This window comes from Bombina bombina, chromosome 5, assembly GCF_027579735.1.
Source record: "Bombina bombina isolate aBomBom1 chromosome 5, aBomBom1.pri, whole genome shotgun sequence".
In the NCBI taxonomy this organism is placed as follows: domain Eukaryota; kingdom Metazoa; phylum Chordata; class Amphibia; order Anura; family Bombinatoridae; genus Bombina; species Bombina bombina.
Window position 1 is genome coordinate 863,426,667 of NC_069503.1, and position 10,635 is coordinate 863,437,301.

Sequence of the window (10,635 nt, forward strand, 5' to 3'; positions counted from 1 at the left end):
AATAAAAATACACTACTTTTTAACTTTAATAAATAATAGAGGCCAGGTTTTGACCAACGTATTATTATGTAGGCACTAGATATATGCGTTCAGAGATTCCGGATATCTCTGAATGTGGAAGGTGGCTGCTTGTGCAGTTCAGCTAATTTTGGAGCCAAATTTATTCTTGAGAAACTGCAACACACTAGGATCGGGATTTGCACACATCTTATTGTAAAGCAGTTTCACAAGCATAAATGTGGCTCAGAAAATAGCCAAACAGCATGAGCAGACACTTTCTTGGGGGCCCGAGCAGACACTTTCTTGGGGGCCCTGGTACAACATTTTTTTGGCCACCCAAATGTAACTCAGTAGTAAGCAATATTAATAAGCTAGTCTGTATAATGATTTTGAGTATAGATACAGGGAGTGCAGAATTATTAGGCAAATTAGTATTTTGACCACATCATCCTCTTAATGCATGTTGTCTTACTCCAAGCTGTATAGGCTCGAAAGCCTACTACCAATTAAGCATATTAGGTGATGTGCATCTCTGTAATGAGAAGGGGTGTGGTCTAATGACATCAACACCCTATATCAGGTGTGCATAATTATTAGGCAACTTCCTTTCCTTTGGCAAAATGGGTCAAAAGAAGGACTTGACAGGCTCAGAAAAGTAAAAAAAAGTGAGATATCTTGCAGAGGGATGCAGCACTCTTAAAATTGCAAAGCTTCTGAAGCGTGATCATCGAACAATCAAGCGTTTCATTCAAAATAGTCAACAGGGTCGCAAGAAGCGTGTGGAAAAACCAAGGCGCAAAATAACTGCCCATGAACTGAGAAAAGTCAAGCGTGCAGCTGCCAAGATGCCACTTGCCACCAGTTTGGCCATATTTCAGAGCTGCAACATCACTGGAGTGCCCAAAAGCACAAGTGTGCAATACTCAGAGACATGGCCAAGGTAAGAAAGGCTGAAAGATGGCCACCACTGAACAAGACACACAAGCTGAAACGTCAAGATTGGGCCAAGAAATATCTCAAGACTGATTTTGGTTTTATGGACTGATGAAATTAGAGTGAGTCTTGATGGGCCAGATGGATGGGCCCGTGGCTGGATTGGTAAAGGGCAGAGAGCTCCAGTCCGACTCAGACGCCAGCAAGGTGGAGGTGGAGTACTGGTTTGGGCTGGTATCATCAAAGATGAGCTTGTGGGGCCTTTTCGGGTTGAGGATGGAGTCAAGCTCAACTCCCAGTCCTACTGCCAGTTTCTGGAAGACACCTTCTTCAAGCAGTAGTACAGGAAGAAGTCTGCATCCTTCAAGAAAAACATGATTTTCATGCAGGACAATGCTCCATCACACGCGTCCAAGTACTCCACAGCGTGGCTGGCAAGAAAGGGTATAAAAGTAGAAAATCTAATGACATGGCCTCCTTGTTCACCTGATCTGAACCCCATTGAGAACCTGTGGTCCATCATCAAATGTGAGATTTACAAGGAGGGAAAACAGCACACCTCTCTGAACAGTGTCTGGGAGGCTGTGGTTGCTGCTGCACGCAATGTTGATGGTGAACAGATCAAAATACTGACAGAATCCATGGATGGCAGGCTTTTGAGTGTCCTTGCAAAGAAAGGTGGCTATATTGGTCACTGATTTGTTTTTGTTTTGTTTTTGAATGTCAGAAATGTATATTTGTGAATGTTGAGATGTTATATTGGTTTCACTGGTAAAAATAAATAATTGAAATGGGTATATATTTTTTTTTGTTAAGTTGCCTAATAATTATGCACAGTAATAGTCACCTGCACACACAGATATCCCCCTAAAATAGCTATAACTAAAAACAAACTAAAAACTACTTCCTAAACTATTCAGCTTTGATATTAATGAGTTTTTTGGGTTCATTGAGAACATGGTTGTTGTTCAATAATAAAATTAATCCTCAAAAATACAACTTGCCTAATAATTCTGCACTCCCTGTAGATAGATGGACCTCCAACCTCCACTTAAAAAGGCTCCCTTGCATTAGGATTGTACACATGCATAGACTGGGTGTTATGGGCCCCCCTGCACTTGGGTCCTCATGCCACTGCATCTGTTGCACTAATGGTAGTTCCACCCCTGATCCTGAGAATAGGTTTGGAAAACATTGATCTACAAATAAAATATCCAGAACTATGTTTTAATATGTTCAAATAATAGGGAACTCGTTATAAAGAATGGTTCTACCCTTTAAGAATATTCTCCAATGAACAGACTCATAATGGAAAATACAGTGATAATTTTGTGATCCTTCTATGGGAAACTGAAAGCCAGAGGTGGGACCAAGTAATTGTTTTGCAAGTCACAAGTAAGTCTCAAGTCTTTGTATTTAAGTCCCAAGACAGGCAAGTCCCAAGTCAAGTTCAGAGTCAAGACAAGCAAGTCTAACTCAAATCCTGAGTCAGAACAGACAAGTCCATGTCAAGTATTGAGTCAACAAAGGCAAGTCTAGGTCAAGTGCTCAGCTTTAAGCTTCAAGTCATAAGTACTCTTTGAATAATATATATAGCGTCAGAGTATTCATTACTGTATATAATGTATACTAATTCATATCAGGAAGGTGTTTAAAATATGTTTTTCTTTTCCCAGTTCAATTGCATGTGAGATTTAAAATTTAACAGTAAAACAAACAGTATTTATTGGTAAATGAGTAACAACATTATTATAGAAATTACACAATTGCCAAGTACCCAAAAACCTAAGTAATTGAAAAATGTTGTGCTGTCATAGTTTGAGAGAGAGTCAGTATGCGTGAGGGTTCTTTTCTTTGAACCATATTAGACTTTGCACTTGCAAAAGATTAAATTGGCCAAAAGTCTATCAGACATTTGTGCACGATGGGGCCGTAGTATGATGCCTCCATGGCTGAAAACACACTAGAAGCAGTCACTTCCAAGACCCTGATGGCCACTTTAAATAGTGCTGGAAGAGTCTTAATGTTCATAGGCCAGAATAGGAGAGCATTCTGACCTTCAGATATGTCAAGGTAGGGACTAAGCTGACATGCTGGAGTGGTCCGAACGTTGTTTCTTGTGTTATACTGCAAACAGCCCCACCTCATCTTCAGGCTGTTAAACCTTTTTCTTTTCATCCTCAAAAGAAGAAGCAGCAGATACATCCTCAACAGCATCTTGCAAGATCGGTTCTACCAATGAGTAAGCACAGCAGAAAGTAACAGGCAAATAATACTATTACAACTAATGATGCAGTTTGTGAAACTAAAATCTGTTTTTTTTTCCAATCCTTTAAAGTGTGCCATTACAGGAAAAATATTTAAAGGGATAGTAATTCCAATTTTTCTCTTTCATTATTCAGATAGAGCATGCAATTTTAAACAGCTTTCTAATTTACTCCTATTATGAATTTTCTTTGTTCTCTTGGTATCTTTATTTAAAAAGAAGGAATGTAAGCTTAGGAGCAAACCCATTTTCGGTTCAGACCTGGGTAGCGCTTGCTGATTGGTGGCTTGCAGCACATAGGCTACTAATAATCAAGCGCTACCCAGGTGCTGAACCAAAAATGGTCTGGTTCCAAAGCTTACATTCCTGCTTTTAAAATGAAGACACCAAGAACCAAGAGAACGAAGAACAATTTAAAGGAATAATTTGGTCAAGGATGACTGCAGACTTCTGACCAGGCTAGTTAAGACTTCAGCTTCTCCAAATGGTGATTCAGAGCAAGAACAGATGGAACAACAGAGCTAATTGTCACCATTTTCTTCCCCTGGGTCAAATCTGTCGCCTCTGCAAATGGATTCAGGATGTCCACTCCCTTGATGTGAGCAACAGTTCCTTATGTCCATACTTTTCCAGAAAACAACAGACCTTTTGATTATCACATTCAGTTACTGTCCATACCTGTCCAATGGCATTTTATCGTATTTTATTGTTTGACCAAAAATAAATGTCTTGGGGTGTAATTAAAACAAAAGTGAATTAGGTATTCTAAATATATTATTTTGTTTGTCATTCTACAGGGACCATCCTAGGTCACAACTCTGACCTTTAGAATGTCTAAAGACTTGGCAAGTCAAAGGGCTCAAGTCAAGTCTTGAGTCATTGCTGTCTAAGTCAAGTCATAAGTCTTCCTTGATTATGTCGAGTCATCAAATTTGTGACTTGAGTCCAAGTCAAGTCCAAGTCATGTGACTCAAGTCCACATCTCTGATGAAAGCTATACTTCCATACCAGTAGTGTAGATAGATGTTAAAAAAATGAGTAGTAAAGAGGTTTCAGCTAGTGTTCTCTTGCAGCAAAAAAAAAAAAAGATTAGGGAATCCGGGAAAAGTATGCAGAGAACAGTTTAATAGGGAGCTAAGGCAGGGAGAAATAATAAAACAAAATGAATCAGTATCACTGGTTGATGTGAGAAGACACATAGGACTCAATTTATCAAGCCCCTTTCTCCCCTTTGACTGCAGATTCACACAAGCGAACCTGCAGTTAGGATTTAGCAAGCACCTGTTATCAGACTGCTGCTTCCCTGCCCTGTTCTTCACCTCTTAGATTGAGAATTTCAATCTCTTCGGTCTCTTCTGACTTGGGAGATTGACACTTCCTGCCATCGTGTGGTTTGCTGTGCATGGGCAGACTGTGGGGTTGCACGCAAGCGCACAGGAGCACTTATGTGCAGTGATATATGAGAGCAGCGGATTGCTGCCCACCACGGGAGAAGCCGGGTGGATAGGGTCGAATATGTCCACCCCTGTCCGCCCATGTTTAATAAATCGAGCCCATAGAGTACACTTAATCAAAATTCAAATAATTTAAGGATGTGCATTCAGATCCTTTGTTAGGATTCATATGTGGAAGAAGGCAGCCGCTCATGGCATTTGTCTCTTTAGAGCCGGATTTCTTCTTGTGAAAGTTCAACAGACTAAGATCTGTGAAAATCTGAATGCACATTGCTAATAAAAATCTGAATGCACATTCCTAATAAAAATCAAGGTACTTACAACAATAATCATACCATTAGAGGTAGCAATATAGTCCAGGTATGTTAAGTTTATTTTATCTGCATAGTACATATCAGCTTAGAAACTCTACATTTGCAAAATATCTGCATACTAAAAAATTTATTTTAAAACCTTTATTTTGTTGGCAACTTTTGTTTTGAAGTTGTGACATACCTTTAAAAAAAAATAAAAAAAATATATCTGCTTTGGCCAGTTAAAGGAATATTAAATACAATACAATTGTATAATTATCAAGTGCATAATAAAAGGACATTGCAATTACACTTACTCTGAATTTCAAATAAGCATTAGATTTTTTTCTGGCTAATTTATTTTTTCTCCCATTTTCCAGCCCCTTTTATCATGTGGCAAAGATCAGCCAATCACAAACTAGTATACGTATACTCTGTGAATTTGTGCACATGCTCAGTAGGAGCTGGCACCTCAGAAAGTGTGAATATAAAAAGACTGCAAAATGAGCATTAGAACGAGGCTCCCATTGGAGTCTATGGAAGCACGTTCTCGTAAGCGCAAAGCTTCCATGAAGGTCGCGTTCGTATTGCGAAAGCGCAATTTTGCGCTCCACTCATAATCTGGCCCGTAATGTTTTTATCTTGCCCTCCATTTCTGTATCCTTCACAACTCCTCTACAATGTTGTCACACTTGTTCTCCAGTGAATTCTTCCTTGTTGTCCACTCTGTACAGATACTCTGTATATATTACTGTGTTTGTGAGTTTGGATACATTTGTGGCACTTCAATCTAAAAAAATTCAGATTTGAAGTTTAATTTTCAAAATTACTTTAAAACCCTGGTAAGTATCTTTCTCTTAATTGCCAATTAATGGGACACTAAACCCAATTTTTTTTCTTTTGTGATTCAGATAGAGCATGCAATTTTAAGCAACTTTCTAATTTACTACTATTATCAATTTTCTTTGTTCTCTTGCTATCTTTATTTGAAAAATTAGGCATCTAAGCTAAGGAGCCAGCCAATTTATGGCTCAGTACACTGGACAGCACCTTTTTATTGGTGGGTGAATTTATCCACCAATCAGCAAGAACTAGGAGGTAGGGTATATGTGAAGGAGCGCCTCACAAGAAGCTGTAGTACATCAGAGAGTTTAGCTAAATAATAGTAAAAGCCAACAGTTTATATAAATAGTATCTAGATAAACAATGGGGTTTGTGTGTATTAGCTACTACACAGCTATTTAGGTTACCAAATAGTATGGAGGAACAAAATGATGCCACAAAGTACTGAGCTCAAACATGTTGAAGTTACATATATGTAATTGGACACTTTTTTCACTTTTTTTAACCTATGGACACTTATATATGTAAACTTGTGTTCTATTGTATTATCGTTGTATGTAAGTAACGGATTGGCCAATCCACTATATTTGGTATCTCTGTGTCACTATATTCCCAGGTAACCCCTAGCACAGTCACATTTACTAACTCTGTACGTTTACTTTTTTGATAAGAAGTTTCTTTAAATCCTTTTGAGACATTGCCAATGTAGTCCCTCTTCATAAAAAGGGTAGTAGGGAAGATTCTGCTAAATATAGGCCAGTCAGTTTGACCTCAGTTGCAGGGAAATTAATGGAAACTCTTTTAAAGGAAAGACTTGTATCTTTCATTCAGACAAACAACTTAGAAGACAAAGGACAGCATGGTTTCACTGCTGGAAGATCATGCCAGACTAATCTAATTGATTTCCTTGACCATGTAACTAAAATAATAGACCAGGGAGGAGCCGTAGATGTTGCATATCTAGACTTTAGCAAAGCATTTGACACCGTCCCACACAACAAACTTATTAACAAAATGTATTGCCTTGGAGTAGATGCTAAGATTGTTAAGTGGGTAGAATGCTGGCTTAAAGATATTTAAGTACATTTGGAGTACATTCAAATGAGGCATCAGTTACTAGTGGTGTTCCCCAAGGGTCAGTTCTTGGGCCTGTTTTGTTTAACATGTTCATAAGTGAAATAGGAAGTGGGCTTAAGGGGAAGGTTTGCTTGTTTGCTGATGATACAAAAATTTGTAACAGGGTAGATGTTCCAGGAGGAGTTGATCAAATGAACGGTGATATTAATAAACTAGAGGACTGGTCAAATAAATGGGATCTGAAATTTAATATTACCAAGAGCAAAATTATGCATATAGGATCCAAAAACCCAAAGGCCAATTATAGTCTCAATGGTACATTACTGACTGTAATTAAAGAAGAAAGGGACTTGGGAATTATTATTTCAGATGATTTAAAATTTGGTACACAATGCAGCAATGCAGCCAGCAAGGCCAGTCAAATGTTTGGTTGCATTGGAAGAGGTTTTAGTAGCAGAAATAGCAAGGTTTTTATGCCACTTTACAGATCATTAGTTAGACGAAATCTGGAATACTGTGTACAGTTCTGGAGACCATATCTTCAGAAAGATATAAATAAACTAGAAGCTGTCCAAAGCAGCGCTACTAAAATGGTACATGGTCTAAAATATAAAACGTGCAAAGAAAGACTCTATGATCTAAATATGTATATTTTAGAGGATAGAAGGGAAAGAGGTGACATGATAGAAACCTTCAAATATATGAAGGGACTTAATAAAATAGAAGCTGAAAGCATTTTTCACAAAAAAATAAATGCCAAAACAAGGGGTCACAAGCTAAAGTTAGAGGGTAGCAGATTCAGGAGAAATTTGAGGAAGCATTTTTTTACAGAAAGGGTGGTGGATTCATGGAATAAACTTTCATTTGAGGTGGTAAACACAAAGACTGTAAAGGAATTTAAAAATGCCTGGGACATGCATAAGGCTATCCTAAGGGAAAAGTAACATGTAATATGGGTAGACTTGATGGGCCTTTTTGGTTCTTATCTACCGTCAAATTCAATGTTTATGTTTCTATAACAGCTTTATTTCGTTTTGATACGTATTAGTTTTACATAGTACTTTCCACATTGGTCGTTACACATTTTATCAGTTTTCATTAATTTTACTATATTAATTTTACTATATCAGTTTTAGACTGTATCTGTTTTTCTTTACGATAATTGTTATAGTGTATGATACGATCACTGTAAGGACTTAGCATAATACACTGTTTTTTATGTGTTATACTAATATTGCGCAATATCTTTTTAATTGTTCAATATACTTGAATATATTTCATATTAGTACTTTCACAGTACTTGCAACATCAGATTTAAATTTTAACAAAGCCGTATAAAACATATTGCTTTAATTCGCTACACCTGCACTCTGTACGATTTGTCTTACATCAGTCTTTTTTGTGATTTTTATAATAATTTTTTCATAGTAAATATTTATACAATTTTAATACTACAACTGTGTCTAGTATTTTGTGGCAACCTCCTGCCTTCATACATAACTTAGTGACGTAAGCAGCTACATGGTAGCCAATATACACCTAGTGCTGATATTTAGTATTAGCCATCACCTATTGATGTCACTGATAACGACTAACTACTAGTAACATAGATGTAACTTCAACACGTTTGAGCTCAGTACTTTGTGGCATCATTTTGTTCCTCCATACTATTTGGTAACCTAAATAGCTGTGTAGTAGCTAATACACACAAAACCCATTGTTTATCTAGCTACCATTTATATAAACTGTTGGCTTTTACTATTATTTAGCTAAACTCTCTGACGTACTACAGCCCCTTGTGAGGCGCTCCTTCACATATACCCTACCTCCTCCACTAAGAACGATTGTACTGAGTAATCGTTCCACACTGAAGTTGAGCAAGTACGGTTTACATCTGGCGCTGTCCTCTACACCAAATTTCCCAAATCAGCAAGAACAACCCAGGTTGTTTACCAAAAATAGGCCGACATCTAAACTTACATTCTTGCTTTTCAAATACAGATACCAAGAGAATGAAGAACATTTGATAATAGGAGTAAACTAGAACGTTGCTTAAAATTGCATGCTCTATCTGAATCATGAAAGAAAACATTTGGGTTCAGTGTCCCTTTAAGGCTAGTGTCCACTGCTGTAAACAATCAAATAACTGGATTAAAGGGAAAGTGTACTGTAAAAATTGTTTTGCTTGCATTGGTGTAAAATGTGTGCTTTGTCTTACACTCCCCAGAGAGACCAAAAAGCAAAAAATCTTTTTTTTTTTAAAACAACTTTATTTTTAAAACGGGATAATGCACAATTGTCTAGGAGACGCAGCTCCAAAATTTGAAATAAACAGTAAGTTGTTGTCTTTAAACATTAACATTCAAAATTATACATGAGAAAAAGATAACATAGAACAACAAAACAAAGGGATAGGGGGGAAAAAAAGGGAGATTTATACCTTCTTTTCAGGATTAAACGTAAACACAAGGGGGTATATTTATTAATGTGCGAGCAGACATGATACAATGTAGCGTATCATGTCTGCCGCACATCGATAAATGCCAACAGCATACGCTGTCTGCATTTATCATTGCACCAGCAGTTCTTGTGAACTGCTGGTGCAATGCCGCCTCCTGCAGATTTGCGGCCAATCTGCGTCTAGCAGGGGGTGTCAATCAACCCGATCGTATTAAGTTGGGTTGATTTCTGTCAGCAGCCTCAGAGCAGGCGGACAGGTTATGGAGCAGCGATCTTTAAATAGCTGCTCCATAACTTCTGTTTCCAGCGCGCCTTCCGGGTTGATAAATCTGCCCCAAGGTCTTAAAACAGATTTTCCTAGTCATATGTTTCTAATAAAAATTAAAAAAAAGGGAAGGAAAAAGGGAGAGAAAGCAAAAAAGAACCAAACCAACCCCCTCCCATCCCGCAATGTCTGGCCGAAACAATAATATATATTTTCTAGTCTCTTGGATATTTGTATATATTGGGCACCCCGCACTGTGGAAGGGTATATTTCAAAATAAGTAGTATAAACTCCGGTGAGTTCCTTATTGTGTGAATAAATTGGATCTGAGTTGACTGGGGCCATGCTAATATTACTTTGATCCATTTAGAAAAATAGGATCTCAGATTTTTTTCAGAGAGCGGTGCTATGTCAAGTAGCTAAATAGTCATTTGCAATTTAATAGTAAAATGCATAGTGAATTCAGAGAAGCTAGGGGTATCAGGAGATTTCCAATTTTGAAATATTAAATTACGTGCCGCCAAAATGGCCATATTTATCAGTTTTTGTTCCTCAACCTGCTTAGAGTTATCAAATAAGAAAAATATGAAACCATGAAAGAGAGATTCTGGTCTGAATACATTTATTCAACCAGAAGATAACTTTGCCCCAGTACTGTCTAACCTAGTACTGTCTAACCTATTTTTTTTTTTTTTTTTAAATGCTGCCAATTGCTTAATTAGCAATTTGATTTGCAGTATTTTGAGGTTACAGAATTTACTTTGAGGTCTCCCTAAGGATCATGGGATAAGCACATTTTTACACGTAAAAGGGAGGTTTTTTAATGTAATTTTAAGGAATTTGTAGATAATAAAGGGAATCCAAGATCATAAGGTGGCCCTCGGTTTACAATGGTTCAATTTGCACCGTTTCAGAATAACAACCTTTTTTTTCAGTCATGTGACTGCTATTGAAAAGCATTGAGAAGCAGTGCATTGATTAAAATAGCCAGAAGGTGGAGCTGTCCGCTTGTGTTGCAACAAAGATATGCAAGCCAAGCAAGCT